The sequence below is a fragment of the Eumetopias jubatus genome, unplaced genomic scaffold (assembly GCF_037043125.1).
Source record: "Eumetopias jubatus isolate StellerSeaLion01/CBP00866 unplaced genomic scaffold, mEumJub1_p1.0 scaffold_52, whole genome shotgun sequence".
NCBI classification, from domain to species: domain Eukaryota; kingdom Metazoa; phylum Chordata; class Mammalia; order Carnivora; family Otariidae; genus Eumetopias; species Eumetopias jubatus.
Genome location: NW_028274858.1, coordinates 821274 through 837116, shown reverse-complemented (window position 1 = coordinate 837116; position 15843 = coordinate 821274). Strand labels below are relative to the sequence as shown.

Sequence of the window (15843 nt, the reverse complement as noted above, 5' to 3'; positions counted from 1 at the left end):
GGGCTTGTGCCTGCAGTGATTTCAGGAGGAGACCAGGAGCCGGCAGGTGACCGGCACCTGCCCACGGAGAGCCTGGCACTGTCCAGGAAAAACTGGCACCTGCTCCTGCGCCAACCCCTGCCCCTGCCCCTGCTACAGTTCCTGCCACTCCCCATTCCCCCACCCCAGCCCCTGCCCCTGCCTCGGACCCAGGTCCTGACCCGGCTCCTGCCCCTTCCCTTACCCCTGCCTCTGCCCCTGCCCCAGCCCCTGCCCCTGCCCCAGCCCCTGCCCCTGCCTGTGCTCTTGTTCCTGCTCCTGCCCCTGCCAGAGCCACTGTCCCTGACCCAGATCCTACCCTTGCTCCTGCCCCTCTCCGTACTCCTACCAGAGCCGCTGCCCCTTCCCCTGCCCCTACCAGTGGTCCCGTTCCTGCCCCTGACCCAGATCCTGTCCCTGCTCCTGCCCTGGATTCTGCACCTGCCACTACTGCTGACCCTGTCCCTCCCCTAGCCCCTGCCCCTGCCCCTGCTCTTACCCCTGACCCTGCCCCTCACCCTGCCCCTACTCCTGCTCCTGCAGGGCTCCCACGGCCACATCCAGAGCCCACAGCCCTGCAGGGAGAGCTCCTTGTACAATTATCCTTACTTCCATCGCCGGAACCTGAGACCCCGCCTGATTGTTTCATCCCCTCCCCCTGTGTTCTTTCTCTCTGGTACATATTAACTCTTTTTTTATCCTTCCATGTCCTATATACTGTTTATTATTTGTTTTAAATAAAATTAATTGTTTTCAATTGAACAGGTCATGAGAATTATGTACATGCCCAACGCTGTGCCACCACACCCCAGAACATTGCCGCAGAATATATCATTACCCAAAGGAGTCCCCGAACCAGAAGCCCTCCCTGCACTTTTCTCCCCCAGCCAGACCCTGACAACCCCTAAGCTGCTTTCTCTCTCTGTTCCTTTACCTATTCCTGATGTTTCTGTAATTGGAATCACACAATAAGGGCCTTTGTGTCTGCCCCCTATTTTCAAAGGGGACTCCTTTTCTTCTGTGTTTTTCATAAAATTTCCCTTATTTGATACTGAAATCCCCAATGGATTACACATCATATGTAATCAAAGAGGCCACTTTAGGAATTATGGGCACAATCTCGGGGCCGAGACCCCTGGTCCTGCTGGGACACCACAGCCTGACCCCAGACAGGACAGTGCTCGTTCCTCCTGGGACCCACACAGAAACCAGGGAAATGCAGAAAGTTGGAAGATACACCACAAAGGGCAAAAGCATTGCTCACAACCCAAGGCCAGAGAAAGGTTTCACCTGAATCTGCTCCAAACCACGATCCCAGTCACTGGGTTCCACAGGTACGGAGACCAAACACATGCAAATCCAAGGCAGAAAGATAGGCACACACGGAATATGTGTCAGAGATGTGGGAGCTCCTGGGGAAGGGCTCTGGCAAAGGAAACCATATGGAGGCAGTGCTGGTCACCCTCAGACTGGCAGGTGTCTGGTCTGGGGACCAGCAGGCCTGGGGAGAATGTGAGGAAGTAGAGGTCCCCTGGAGAGAACGGTGACAGGCACCCCTGTCTGGGAGAACAGTGAGCAGCATCCATCCCAGGCCACAGGTGCACCAATCCTCAGCCTCGGACTCAGCCCCAGAAACTCTGGCTCGGTTTTTCACACACGTATTGTCAGGAGTGTTCATCACAGCGGTGGTGGAGAGAGCAGGAAATGGAACAACACTAATGCCCAAGGAGATGGATGGGATCCATGGTCCCAGTTCTCATGATAGAATGCCCTGCAGCTACTGTCCCGGTGTCATCCGAGGCACAGGATCTGGGAAGCCCCTCCTAAGACCCAACCCTCCTGCCACCCTGCCCCTGGGAACATTGAGAATTGTTTGAGGAGGAGGGGGAGAGGATCCAGGATGACAGCGGGTGCAAGGAGAAGGAAGGTCAGCACTGGGAGGACAGATGGACGTGCCCTGAGCCACCATCTAGGGCCCGGGCGGGCTGTGATGCCCTAGGACCTTACCCCAAATAAGGACTCCTGATTTATGGACCCAGCTTCTGTGGATTTACTCCCTCCCTCATTCATTCTCTCCCTCATTCATTCCCCACCTCCAACCCTCTCTCCTTCCTCCTTCATTCAGCAGAGGATCTGGGGTCCCTGCTGTGTACTGAGCACTGAGGTTTCTTCAGTGAGCACCCCCCAACACACATGGTCATGTCCACTGTGGGAGGTGATGGGGGCAGTCCTCAGGATTAGCAGTGGTGATGAGCATCAGGAACCGGCTCCTGAAAACAGAGGACAGTTGTACAATGCAAAGAATGGAAGACCCATGCTTAGCGCTTCCTCTAGAAAAATCTAGTCCTGAAAAGTAATGAAAAGTAAGTATATCCTAGACTTCATGCAATGTGAGTTCTACTGGCAGGTACCTACTGATTCCTTGAAACAACAAAGAGTAAATTATCCAGTGTCGACTGCGGTGTTGTGACCCAACTTTTCGGACCAAATGATAGCGTTTCAGGCAACATCTCCAGGGCCTCTGAGTTTTCCATGGGTCTCTGCGATTCGCTGATCCTTCCATCAGCCTCTTTGGGAAGTCCTGTCCTGTCGTCTTCCTTGTCTCCTGCCTCTTCTGGGACCCTTCCATGACCTCCCCTCCAGGGCCTCCCCCTCCAGGACTCTCTGTGCTCCCTGGTCTGACACCCACATCCCACGCTGGGTCTTGTGAGCCCTGTGCTTTTTGCAAGGAATGTGTGCTCCTACTGGGGTCACTAGCCATCTCCCTTGCAGTGGCCTGCTTCTTCCTGCGCTACGTCTCCTCTGAGCAGTCTGTGAGGCCGGACTGTGCCCATGTCACGGGCACGGAAGCGAGAGTCCAGAAGGTCCAGACGACCTGCTCCCAGTCCCAGCGTGTGGAGCCTGGGTCAAGGATTGTCCATGAACAGAGGAAGACTTGGGCCCAGGGAGACTGAGGGAGGATGTGGCACAGTGAGCCTGCAGGAGGAGAGGGAGCACTGTGGGGACCTGGCGCTCAGGCCTGCTGGGAGACCACATCTCACCCACACCAGTTCTGTCCCCAGGGCTGGAGGTTGTCAGGGTAGCCACCCTCCGAGGTTGCAGGCTGACACTGACGAGAGGGGAGTAGGTGCACCTGGTGCAAGAGAGAATCCTCAAGCAGAGAGGAGGGGGCAGGTGCTCCCACAGCAGCTAGAGGAACTCGGGGTAGCCACCCTCCCAGGCTGCAGGATGGCAATGGCTGGCAGGAGAGGAGGCACCTGGTGCAGGAGAGAGCCCTCAGGCAGAGAGGTGGGGGCAGGCTCTCCCCCAGCAGGAGGTGCACTGGGGCAGACTGAGAGGGCCTCCGTGGACAGCGGTGCCTGCAGCTGGTGTCTCCACACAGACCCCCTCCTCAGGCTCAGCACAAGCTTGTCTGGATGGCCTTTGTCCCCCAAATACGAAGTTTGGCCCAGGACCCTCCTCAAGCCCCGACTCCCAATCCTTTGACCTCAGGTCAAGTGACAAGAAATGCCCAATATTTTAGGTGGAGTTGGGTGCACAGGGACATTTGCTTTTCTGGCCCATGCTGTAACATTGCTGGCATTTTAAAGAACTCAGGGCTTTGATTCAAAATCGGTAGGATGCCGAGGACCCCAGTCGGCTTTCTGGAAACCTGCCTCTGGGCCTTGCAGCCCTCCCATCCCACCAGTTCTGCTCAGAATCCCTCCAGGCCGCAGACCCACAGTCTTGGCTCTTCAGATGGCCCGGAAGATGCAACTTCAAAAAACGATCCCGGTGGGGCAGCAGGACACACTATGGATTCCAGCAAATCCGCCTCCCACAATCTGAGGGTACTGCTGGACGAGCTGTCTGAAAACAGGCATGTCAGGGTTCCAGGAAGATACCAGAGGCACAGGAGTAACTGAGGAGCACCTGAAGGTCAGGTAGGGGCAGTCAGAGCTTCCAGACCCTTCTTCCCTAAAGCTCTTCATTAACTATCCTTTCTTACTGTGATTCTGTTTGGTTTCTCTTTGCCCCAACTGTTATCCATTGCCTTAGGCAGCAGAGACTCATGTATGCCTTTAAATGTTTTGGACATTGAATGTCCTCCAGTAGCCACTTCACTGCTGGGAGAGTTGGTAGCAAGCAAGAAATCCCAGAGGACTCCAAGGGTCTGGACTTGGTGTTTCCCTCTCCTGAGATGGGGACACCTGTGGGAGGTGCAGTTGGTCAGCTGGGGGAGGGGGTCAGGCACCTGAAGTGGACAGATGGGGTATGGGTGAGGCCCGAGGCCCCCAGGGTATGTGCCTGGCATCCGGACTGAACAGGTCTTCAAAGCTGCAGACTGGCTGGGATCATCTTCAGGCTGAGGAAGAAGGTGAGGGGAGTAGAGGGGACTGAGGAGGTTCGGCTTAGACAGGAGAGCGCTGAGGCACACTTTTGGGGGAAAAATGGGTCAGGTTCAGACTCACAGGGACAGACCTTGAGGCCATTATGCCACGTGAAATAAGCCAGTCCCAAAAGGACCGACACCGGAGGACCCCACTTGTGAGGGATGGAGAGCACTCCCGTTCACAGAGGTCGAAGGAGCTGCTGGGTGCCATGGCTGGGGAAGGGGAAAGGGGGTTAGTGTCTCGTGGGTAGAGTTTCAGTTTGGGATGATGAAAACGTTGTGGCGATGGATGGAGGTAGCCGGTGCAGAACAGGGAATATACTTATTACCACTGAAACACGCTTCATGGTATCAGCTGTATGTCCATTATAGCACAATACAAAAGAAGTGAGTCAGGAAGTCGGGGCCATCGCGAGTCCCTGGAGGGCCCAGGAGCAGGGAGCCTGTATCTTAGTTCTTGCTCTCATGCTCTGCCCCTTGTTGGGTGACTGAGCTCAGTAAGTGCTTGCTAAGACACAGTGCAGGCAGCTGGTCCAGAGAAAGTGCACAAGTGTAAACCCACTGGTTAGCACTGAGGAATCCCAAAGGGATGCGCATCCAGACAGAGCGAGTGCCCACATTTCACAAACACCAGCACAGAAATAGCCATTTAAAACAAAGGCAGGGGGGCGGAGCAAAATGGCGGAGGAGTAGGAGACCTAGATTTCGTCTGGTCTCAGGAATTCAGCTGAATAGGGATCAAACCATTCTGAACACCTACGAACTCAACAGGAGATCGAACAGGAGAGTAGCAACAACTCTCTGAACAGAGAAACGACCACTTACTGGAAGGTAGGACGTGCAGAGAAGTGAATCCGAGGCGATATTCGGGAGGATAGACGGCGGGGGAGGGGCCTCTGCCGGCGGCTTCTGGCAAGTGATAGAGCCGCGGAGCACAAAATTGGACCTTTTAGAAGTTGGCTCCGCGGAGGGACGTCGCTGCAGTGGCTAAGTGGGGGGTGGAATCCTCCCGGGACAGTGTGGTCTCAGGACCCTCGGGGTCACAGAGAGACCGGGGGTGCCTGAGTGCGCCAGAGCTCCCAGGTATCAGAGCGGGGAAGCTGGCTGCAGAGACGGAGCAGAGTCGCGGGCTCTCAGCTCGGGGTTGCCATAAACTGTGATCTGCGGCCCAGTCGGGGCACGGCTCCCCCAGCAGGGACCCAACAAGCAGCAGATCCGGGGAGACTCCCCTTCCTTCCCGGGGAGGAGCGGTGCGGGAACGCACTGCAGGGATCTGCTGGGTTTGGAGACTCCACGCGGGGTCGGGTGCCAGAGATAGCAACGCTCGATCACAGGCCGGGTGAGCACGGAGTGCGGCCGGAGACCGGGGATACGGAAGTGACTGCTTTTCTCTGGGGGCACACTGAGGAGCGGGGCCCCGAGTTCTCAGCTCTTCCGAGTGGAGATTGGGAGGCCACCATTTCTGCCCTGGTCCTCCAAATCTGTACCGAGAGCTTGCAGGGAACAAAAGCTCCTGAGAGCAAACCGGAGCAGCTTCCTTAGCCCGGACCGACAAGGGCGGGGCAATTCCGCCTCCGGCAAAGACATTTGGAAACCACAGCAACAGGCCCCTCCCCCAGAAGATCAGCACAAACAGCCAGCAAGCCAAGACCAAGTTGATCGATCAAGGAGAATAGGAGAACTCCAGCGCTAGGGGAATACTGCACATAGATTCATGGCTTTTTTTTTTTTTTTACCATGATTCATTATTTCATCAAAGTTAATTTTTGTTGACTGTTTTTCTTTATTTTTCTTTTTCCCTTTTTCAACCAACATCTTATAAATCCCTTTTTTTAAAGAAAAAAAAACATTTTTTATTTTTCATTTTTAGAGTCATATTTTATCCCTTCATAGTAGTTACCCTTATTTTTGGCATATATGTATAAGTTCTCTCTTTAAAATTTTGAGGTACAGTTTCTTCTAACAGATCAAAATATACCCTAAATCACTAGTGTATGGCTTTGTTCTAGTCTCCTGCCTGATCACATTCTCTGCCTTTTTCCTTTTTTTTTTCTTAAATCTTCTTTCTTTTTTCAAACAACTTATCTTACCAAGTCCTTTTATAAAATCTTTTATAATTTTCATCTTTACAGTCATCTTCCATCCCTTCATTCTATCAACCCTTATTTTGTACATATATGTCTTTCTTCCTTTAAAATTTTAGAAGGCACTTTTTTCTAACAGACCAAAATACGCCCAAAATCTAGTGTGTGGCACTGATCTATGCACTAGCCTGATCATATTTGATCATATTCTGCCTTTTTTGTATTGTTTTGTTTTTGTTTTTATCTTTCTTTTTCTTTTTTTTCTTTTTCTCTTTCTTTTTTCTTTCTTTTCCTTTCTTTTCCCCTGGTTTCAGGTCTTTTCTGATTTGTATACAGTATATTTGCTGGGGACGTTGTAAACCTGTTAGCATTTTGTTCTCTCATTCATCTATTCTCCTCTGGACAAAATGACAAGACGAAAGAAATCACCTCAGCAAAAAGAACAAGATGTAGTACCGTCAGCCAGGGACCTACTCAATACGGCCATAGTACGATGTCGGACCTAGAGTTCAGAATCATGACTTTAAGGATACTAGCTGGGCTTGAAAAGAGCGTGGAAGTTATTAGAGAAACCCTTTCTGGAGAAATAAAAGAACTAAAATCTAACCAAATCGAAATTAAAAAGGCTATTGATGAGGTGTAATCAAAAATGGGGGCACTAAATGCTAGGATAAATGAGGCAGAAGAGAGAATCAGCGATATAGAAGACCAAATGATGGAAAATAAAGAGGCTGAGAAAAAGAGAGAGAAACAACTACAGGATCACGAGGGCAGAATTCGAGAGATAAGTGATACGATAAGACGAAACAACATTAGAATAATTGGGATCCCAGAAGAAGAAGAGAGAGAGAGAGGGGCAGAAGGTATATTGGAGCAAATTATAGCAGAGAACTTCCCTAATGTGAGGAAGGAAAGAGGCATTAAAATCCAGGAGGCACAGAGAACCCCTCTCAAAATCAATAATAATAGGTCAACACCCCGACATCTAATAGTAAAACTTACGAGTCTCAGAGACAAAGAGAAAATCCTGAAAGCAGCTTGGGAGAAGAGATATGTAACCTACAATGGTAGAAACATTAGATTGGCAACAGACCTATCCACAGAGACCTGGCAGGCCAGAAAGGACTGGCAAGATATCTTCAGAGCACTAAACGAGAAAAATATGCAGCCAAGAATACTATATCCAGCTAGGCTATCATTGAAAATAGAAGGAGCCATAAAAATCTTCCAGAACAAACAAAAACTAAAGGAATTTGCAAACACGAAACCAGCCCTCCAAGAAATATTGAGAGGGGTCCTCTAAGCAAAGAGAGAACCTAAAAGCAGCAAAGAGCAGAAACGAACACAGACAACAGACAGTTAACAGTCACCTTACAGGTAATACAATGGCACTAAATTCATACCTTTCAATAGTTACCCTGAATGTAAATGGGCTAAATGCCCCAATCAAAAGACACAGGCTATCAGATTGGATTAAAAAACAAGACCCATCCATATGCTGTCTGCAAGAGACTCATTTTAGACCCAAAGACACCCCCAGATTGAAAATGGTAAAACCATTTACCATGCTAATGGACACCAAAAGAAAGCTGGGGTGGCAATCCTTATATCAGACAAACTAGATTTTAAAACAAAGACTGTAATAAGAGATGAGGAAGGACACTATATCATACTTAAAGCGTCTATCCAACAAAAAGATCTAACAATTGTAAATATCTATGCCCCAAACATGGGAGCAGCCAATTATATAAGGCAATTAATAACAAAAGCAAAGAAACACATTGACAACAATACATAATAGTGGGGGACTTTAACACCCCCCTGACTGAAATGGACAGATCCTCTAAGCAAAAGATCAACAAGGAAATAAAGACTTTAAATGACACAATGGACCAAATGGACTTCACAGACATATTCTGAACATTCCATCCCAAGCAACGGAATACACATTCTTCTCTAGTGCCCATGGCACATTCTCCAGAATTGATCACATCCAAGGTCACAAATCAGGTCTCAACCGGTACCAAAAGATTGGGATCATTCCCTGCATATTTTCAGACCACAATGCTTTGAAACTAGAACTCAACCACAAGAGGAAAGTTGGAAAGAACTCAAATACGTGGAGGCTAAAGAGCATCCTACTAAAGAATGAATGGGTCAACCAAGAAATTAAAGAAGAATTAAAAAAATTCATGGAAACCAATGAAAATGAAAACACAACTGTCCAAAATCTTTGGGATACAGCAAAGGCAGTCCTGAGAGGAAAGTATATAGCAATACAAGCCTTTCTCAAGAAACAAGAAAGGTTTCAAATACACAACCTAACCCTACACCTAAAGGAGCTGGAGAAAGAACAGCAAATAAAGCCTAAACCCAGCAGGAGAAGAGAAATCATAAAGATCAGAGCAGAAATCAATGAACTAGAAACCAAAAGAACAGTAGAACAGATCAACGAAACTAGGAGCTGGTTCTTTGGAACAATTAACAAGATTGATAAACCCCTGGCCAGACTGATCAAAAAGAAGAGAAATGACCCAAATCAACAAAATCATGAATGAAACAGGAGAGATCACATCAACACCAAAAAATACAAACAATTATAAGAACATATTATGAGCAACACTATGCCAGCAAATTAGATAACCTGGAAGAAATGGGTGCATTCCTAGAGATGTATCAACTACCAAAATTGAACCAGGAAGAAATAGAAAACCTTAACAGACCTATAACCACTAAGGAAATTGAAACAGTCATCAAAAATCTCCCAAGAAACAAAAGCCCAGGGCCTGATGGCTTCCCAGGGGAATTCTATCAGACATTTCAAGAAGAATTAATACCTATTCTCCTGTAACTGTTCCAAAAAATAGAAATGGAAGGGACACTTCCAAACTTATTTTATGAGGCCAGCATTACCTTGATCCCAAAACCAGACAAAGACCCCATCAAAAAAGAGAATTACAGACCAATATCCTTGATGAACATGGATGCAAAAATTCTCACCAAAATACTAGCCAATAGGATCCAACAGTACATTAAAAGGATTATTCACCACGACCAAGTGGGATTTATTCCTGGGCTGCAAGCCTGGTTCAACATCCGCAAATCAATCAACGTGATACAATACATTAACAAAAGAAAGAGCAAGAATCATATGATCCTCTCAATAGATGCAGAAAAAGCATCTGACAAAGTACAACATCCTTTTTTGATCAAAACTCTTCAGAGTATAGGGATAGAGGGTACATACCTCAATATCATAAAAGCCATCTATGAAAAACCTACAGCGAATATCATTCTCAATGGAGAAAGGCTGAGAGCTTTTCCCCTAAGGTCAGGGACGCGGCAGGGATGTCCACTCTCACCACTGCTATTCAACGTAGTATTAGAAGTCCTAGCCACAGCAATCAGACAACAAAAAGAAATCAAAGGCATCCAAATCGGCAAAGAGGAAGTCAAACTCTCACTCTTTGCAGATGATATGATACTGTATGTGGAAAACCCAAAAGACTCCACCCCAAAACTGCTAGAACTCATACAGGAATTCAGTCAAGTAGCAGGATATAAAATCAATGCACAGAAATCAGTGGCATTCCTATACACCAACAACAAGACAGAAGAGAGACAAATCAAGGAGTCTATCCCATTTACAATTGCACCCAAAACCATTAGATACCTAGGAATAAATCTAACCAAAGAGGCAAAGGATCTGTACTCAGAAAACTATAAAATACTCAGGAAAGAAATTGAAGAAGACACAAAGAAATGGAAAAACGTTCCATGCTCATGGATTGGGAGAATCAACATTATGAAGATGTCAATGCTACCTAGAGCAATCTACACATTCAATGCAATCCCCATCAAAATACCACCCACTTTTTTCAAAGAAATGGAACAAATAATCCTAAAATTTGTATGGAACCAGAAGAGACCCCGAATAGCCAGAGGAATACTGAAAAAGAAAAGCAAAGCTGGCGGCATCACAATTCCGGACTTCCAGCTCTATTACAAAGCTGTCATCATCAAGACAGTATGGTACTGGCACAAAAACAGACACATAGATCAATGGAACAGAATCGAGAGCCCAGAAATGGACCCTCAACTCTATGGTCAACTTATCTTTGACAAACCAGGAAAGAATGTCCAGTGGAAAAAAGACAGTCTCTTCAACAAGTGGTGTTGGGAAAATTGGACAGCCACATGCAGAAGAATGAAACTGGACCATTTCCTTACACCACACACAAAAATAGACTCCAAATGCTTGAAAGACCTAAACGTGAGACAGGAGTCCATCCAAATCCTAAAGGAGAACACAGGTAGCAACCTTTTCGACCTTAGCCGCAGCAACTTCTTCCTAGAAACATCGCCAAAGGCACGGGAAGCCAGGGCCAAAATGAACTTTTGGGATTTCATCAAGATAAAAAGCTTTTGCACAGCAAAAGAATCAGTCCACAAAACCAAAAGACAACCGACAGAATGGGAGAAAATATTTGCAAATGACATATCAGATAAAGGGCTAGTATCCAAAATCTATAAAGAACTTATCAAACTCAACACCCAAAGAACAAATAATCCAATCAAGAAATGGGCAGAAGACATGAACAGACATTTCTCCAAAGAAGACATCCAAATGGCCAACAGGCACATGAAAAAGTGCTCAACATCGCTTGGCATCAGGGAAATCCAAATCAAAACCTCAATGAGATACCACCTCACACCCGTCAGAATGGCTAAAATTAACAAGTCAGGGAACGACAGATGTTGGCGGGGATGTGGAGAAAGGGGAACCCTCCTACACTGTTGGTGGGAATGCAAGCTTGTGCAACCACTCTGGAAAACAGTATGGAGGTTCCTCAAACAGTTGAAATTAGAGCTACCGTTCGATCCAGGAATTGCACTACTGGGTATTTACCACAAAGATACAAATGTAGGGACCCAAAGGGGTACGTGTACCCCAATGTTTATAGCAGCAATGTCCACCATAGCCAAACTGTAGAAAGAGCCAAGATGCCCATCGACAGATGAATGGATAAAGAAGAAGTGGTATATATACACAATGGAATATTATGCAGCCATCAAAAGGAATGAGATCTTGCCATTTGCAACGACGTGGATGGAACTGGAGGGTGTTATGCTGAGTGAAATAAGTCAATCAGAGAAAGACATGTATCACATGACCTCACTGATATGAGGAATTCTTAATCTCAGGAAACAAACGGAGTGTTGCTGGAATGGTGGGGGGTGGGAGGGATGGGGTGGCTGGGTGATAGACATTGGGGAGGGTATGTGCTATGGTGAGCGCTGTGAATTGTGCAAGACTGTTGAATCACAGATCTGTACTTCTGAAACAACGCAACATATTTTAAGAAAAAAGAAAAAGAACAAGATAACAGGAGAGGAAGAATGAAGGGGAGTAAGTCAGAGGGGGAGAGGAACCATGTGAGATGATGGACTCTGAAAAACAAACTGAGGTTTCTAGAGGGGAGGAGGGTAGGGGGATGGGTTAGCCTGGTGATGGGTAGTAAAGAGGGCACATTCTGCATGGAGCACTGGGTGTTATGAACAAACAATGAATCATGGAACACTGAACCAAAAACTAATGATGTAATATATGGTGATTAACATAACAATAAAAAAAATAAAATAAAACCAAGGCAGGAACCTTATATAGCCCAGAGGGCTCCATGCTCCTGGAGGCCGAGCTAGTGACCACGGCCAAGGCCTCTGGTGGTGAGGGCACTGGGGGTCTGAGAGGTGGCTCGGCGCACCCTTGACCCTGAAGCCCCATGGTCGCGGTGAGGTGTAAGGACTGGGAGGGAAGACCCGGCCAGCGCCCGTTCTGGCTCCATGGCTGCTACAGGGCTGCTCCCAGCCCCAACAGGAGATGTCTGTTTAGAACCACGGAGAAAGCATTTTCCTTCAATTGTTCTTTTTAAGATGGTTGCTCAGCTTTGACACAGAAAAACATCCGACATAAAACTGGAGCCGTTCAGAGCTGTAAAGGACCCGGAAATGATCAAAATGTAGTGACCACAAAGAGAGGAACTTGTGCCCCCAGGCAGGCCTCCTGTGCGCAGGGCTGGTTGGGGCGCTGGCGTGCCCGTGCAAGCAGTGCTGGGCTCCACAGTTTCCCTCAAGGGGACAGAAGTAGGAATCTGCTCTGACCGGTCCGCTCAAGGCAGCACCCCCTGATGGAGACGGGGGCAGCCCCTCGTGAGTTCCAGATGTCTTGGTGATTCTTGGGCACAGCCACAAATCTCAGCTTCTCCATGACAGGGGCCAGCCCATCAGCTGCGGATCTCACAGGCCCTTCAGGGGACAGCCCAATACCGCAGGTCCCACAGCTCCTCCGGGGACAGCCCCTCATGAGTTCTGGGTGTCCTGTTGATTCTTGGGCACAGCCATGTATCTCAGCTTCTTCATGACCCGGGGAATGATGGGGGGGGGCAGCTCAGCAGCCGTGGGTCCCACAGGTCCTCTGGGGACAGCACCTTGGTGGCCCTGTGGCCCAGCAGGTACCTGTTCAGGTGGTTCTTATCGGGCCACACAGCCTCAATCCCATTGGCCCAGTTGACCACCATCGCCTGGTGACAGGCCGAGGTCAGTCGGGGAAAGTGCACCACCAATTCCCCAAAAAAGGCCCCCATGTAGTAAAAGTTGCCCTGTTACCTGGGAATGTGGGTCTGGGACTGTGGCCAGCGCTCGTAGCTAAAGTCCTCATGGGCTGCCCAGTAGAAACCGAGCTGTGGGGTGCCAAAGAGGGGGGACAGGATCTCCATGCCCACATGGTCCCAGAACTTCATTCCTGCATCCACGTGCACGCGAGGTCATCCTCGTCACAGAGGAAGCGCTGCTCGCAGAAGCGGCTGATCATCGCTATGTGCCGCATGAACACATCCTGCCAGAGCAGGATGCCGCGAACCTCGACGACCACCATCCTCCAGCCCTCCCAGAGTGGCACAAGGGGCACAGCAACCAGCTGATCGGTGAAGATGTAGTAAGTGACCCTGTGTCCACCATGAGGACGACCACCCTACGGCCTACATAGAGGGGCACACGGGGCCCAGCAGCTGGCTGATTGGTGAAAACCTAGAAGGTGACCCCACGCCCCTCCATGTAGTGCTTCTCTGCTGTCTGAAGGAACGGCTCCAGGAAGACCATGCATCCACAGGGGCAGTGAACAGGGCAGGAAAATGGTTACTGCCAGAGGCTGGCAGCAGGACCCCAGAGTTGGGGGCCATGGACGTGTGCACCTTCTTCAAGGGGGCAGGCCCTGGGCTGCTTTAAGCAACAGTCACCTCCTGACCTTCCTGAGGGAATCTGCCAGCAGGACCTCCCCAATGTCTGTTCCCAGAGATGGGGGCCATCAGCAGCCTTTCTTCCAAAGGGGAGCCTGAGGCTTCAGAGGCTGGAAACCCATGCAACCCCACAGTCAGCATGCGGGAGCCAGGAACACTCCCCCTGTGCTGAGCTCCTGGGCAAACCCTGCAGGTGCCCTCCACTGGCCGCCCCCCCTGCAGATCCCATCCCCACCTTCCAGGAAGGAAACACCTTTGGGCACAGCCCTCATTTCTATGTCTTCAGAGCGGCTAGAATCAGCAGGGCCGGCCACCCATCCCACTTTGCTCTGAGTGGGCTGCCGCTGGCCCCCACAGACCTGTCTCCACTTCCTGTAGGGTCCTCCCTGGAAGGCTACTGGGCATCCTGCTGACATGGTGCTCAGTAAGCCACTGGTATTCCTAGGAGGGGTCACCCTCAAACTCTGCCACATCAGGAATCAGGTCCACCCCGTGGACAGGGAAGGCAAAAGATGACACCAGGAAGAAGAGGGGGCTTGCTTAGGCCCCAGGCTTGAATCCAAGGGTGTGAGCTTCCAGGTCCAGGTCTACATCTCCTCGGCCCCAAAAGGTTCAAAGTCTTGTCCAACCACGTCCCATGGCTTGTCCCCCTTTAAGGGTACTACCTGCTCCCCCTGTGAGGACAGCAGCTCCCCCATTATAGGCAAGTGTGCTGAGCCCCTCTGAGACTGATGTTTTTGCATAGGCGCTAAGGCTACTTCCCTGGGCCTGCCCCATACCCGGCAGGTTAGTAAATCGCTCACACAGGGAAGGAGGGCACTACATTAAAATAGGGGATAAGCACACTCAACCAGCAGACATGAGTCTGGTCACCAGAGGGCAAGTCCAGATCCAGCCAATGGGGGAACAAGTCAGATATGAAGCAGGGGGATAGAAGAGGGATCCTGGCAGAGGGCAGAGCAAAAGCAAAGGCTTGTAGTCAGGCCCAGGGTACATGTGGGACGACCACACACTTGGGTGGCCCACAGAAGGGTGGCTATGGTGGAAGAGGTGAGGCTGGAGAGGATGGGCAGGAGGGGAGCAGACCACAGAAAGGCCCAAAGGTTATGTTCTGAAAATATCACTCTAGTTACAGAGGAGAATGGGTTCTGTGCAGCAGAGGACAGGGAGAACCTAACCCTAACCCTAATCCCTAACGCCTAACCCTAACCACTATTACCAACCCCACAAAATCAGCAAAATACATTCCTGTACCTTTCTTAAAAGAGATGTAAGAAGCTAGATCAGAAGAATTGCAAAACCAAGAGCTCATAAATAGACTGTGCACCCTAAGCAAGTGGCTCTGCACAAACATCTCAAAGGTTATTCAATAGAGTGAAACAAGCAATGTTATACAGCACAATGAATTTTTAATAAATCATGTGGCCATATTAATTGATGCAGAAAATGTTCTAACCAAAGTCCAAAGTCTGTTGCTCATATAAATACTCACGAAAGCAGGAGTAAGGAGTAATTTTCTCATTAAATCTCTAGCAAACACCATGCTTAAGTCTGAAGGTGGACAGCTCTACTCTGAAATCAGGAACAAGGACAGGTTGCTGGTTTTCACCTGTTGCTCAATGTTGTACTGAAAATTCTACCCAGAAGGATAAGCCAAGAAAGAAGGCATCCACATGTGAAAGGAAACACTAGAACTCTGTCTAATCAGAGACCAGGGATAACATCATCTTGCATAGAGCTTCCTAAATAATCAACAAAAATGATTACAGCCAGTTACCTAATTCAGCACAGTTACAGGACAAAATATCAATACACAAAAATCTCTCTTATTTTATACACTAGCAATGAATCATCCAAAAAGGAATTTAAGAAAACAATTCCATTTTAGGGAACATCAACATTAACAAATTTTTAGGTATAGAAGTCATCAAGGTGCACATCTTGTACACTGAATGTTACAAAAATTGCTGAAAGAAAGTAAGGGAAACCTAAATAATTCTGAAGACACCCCATGGTGAGGAAAAGACATGCTATTGATAAGATGGCAGTAGAACACAAGGCGATGTGGAAATTC

General features: G+C 48.7%; 1 pseudogene; it reads right to left on the bottom strand.

Moving 5' to 3' along the window:
* Nucleotides 1–4244: 4244 nt before the first annotated feature.
* Nucleotides 4245–14467, bottom strand: LOC148161847 (histo-blood group ABO system transferase-like; annotated as a pseudogene).
* Between the last annotated feature and the right edge of the window lie 1376 nt (nt 14468–15843).